The sequence below is a fragment of the Dromiciops gliroides genome, chromosome 1, assembly GCF_019393635.1.
Source record: "Dromiciops gliroides isolate mDroGli1 chromosome 1, mDroGli1.pri, whole genome shotgun sequence".
Lineage (NCBI taxonomy): Eukaryota > Metazoa > Chordata > Mammalia > Microbiotheria > Microbiotheriidae > Dromiciops > Dromiciops gliroides.
The window spans coordinates 626557925-626559266 of record NC_057861.1 but is presented as its reverse complement, the minus strand read 5'-3'; positions in this window follow the sequence as shown (position 1 = coordinate 626559266).

Here is a 1342-nt window from a genome sequence, read left to right as displayed (position 1 = left end):
CAGGTCCTAGATGGTTTGTTCTCCCTGGAAATAATAATACTTGGCATTTAGAGAGTGCTTTATGGTTGACAAAGCATTTTTGTGTATCCACTCTTGGGAATGTTGCAACAACCCTTTGAGGAGAATGCTACAGGTACTATTGTTGTGATGTTATAGATGAGGAAACTGAGGCACAGAAAGGCTAAATGATTGGTCCAAGGTCACCCAGCTAATAAGGGCAGAGCCAGGATTCAAACCACATGGTACAGCCAAGTTGGAGTCAAAGGAGCTTTATTCTGATTCTGGTTCTGCCTCTTAGTATCTTCATCACTTAACCTCTCTGGACTCCACTCAACCTCTGTCTGCCTCAGTTTCCTCAACTGTAAGATGGGGATAATAATAGGACCTACCTCCCAGTGTTGTCATGAAGATCAAATGAGATAATATTTGTAAAGTGCTTAGTCTAGTGCCTGGCACATAGTAGGTATTTAATAAATGCTTCCTTCCTTCTTTTCTTCCTTATTTCCTTCCCTCCCTCCCTTTCTTCCTTCCTTCCTTCCTTCCTCTCTTTCCTTATCTGTAAAAAAAGTACTAAAATGGATAAATTTGTCTTGGACTCCTGGACAATGCCACTGTTGTCTCCTTCTTTATTTACTTCCTTCCCCTTCTTTATCTAGCCCAGAAGTCCCCATTGTACTCTTGATGTAATTACCCCCTACACACCTTACTGCTGTCTTCTCCTTGAGATGTCATCACCCAGTGCTATAGGCACCCAGGCTCCTGGGAAATGGAGTCCTGACTATACAGCTATTGGAAAGTCTGGACTTGATCCCCTGTTACATTACAAATAATAACACTGAGGCCCAGAGAAGTGGTGAGTTGCCCAAAGTCATACTCATAGTAAATAAGAGAACAGGGATATGAATCTAGGTTTTCTGGTTCAAAATCAAGTGTTCTTTGGACTAGAGAAAGGGCCCACCTGAAAATACTTCTCATGTCTGTGGCCCCAGAACTTGTACTTGGGCCTGGCTTTGGAAGGGGAAAGAGGGGAGGCATGTCCTCAGCTCTAGGGGCCCCCAATTTCTCTTGTACCCCCACTCCCTTCAGGAAGACCTGGTAGTATCAGAAAGACATTGACCTCCTGCTGACTCTAACCCTTCCACCTCATTTATCCATCCATCTATCCATCCATCCCTCCCTCCATCCATTCATCCATCTATCCATCCATCCCTCCCTCCATCCATTCATCCATCTATAGGAATTGGATTGTGTGTGGGTAAGAAGGATTGATGCTGAGAACCTCACAGGGGCAGCTAAGTGGTGCAGTGGATAGAGTACCAGCCCTGGAATCTGGAGGACCTGA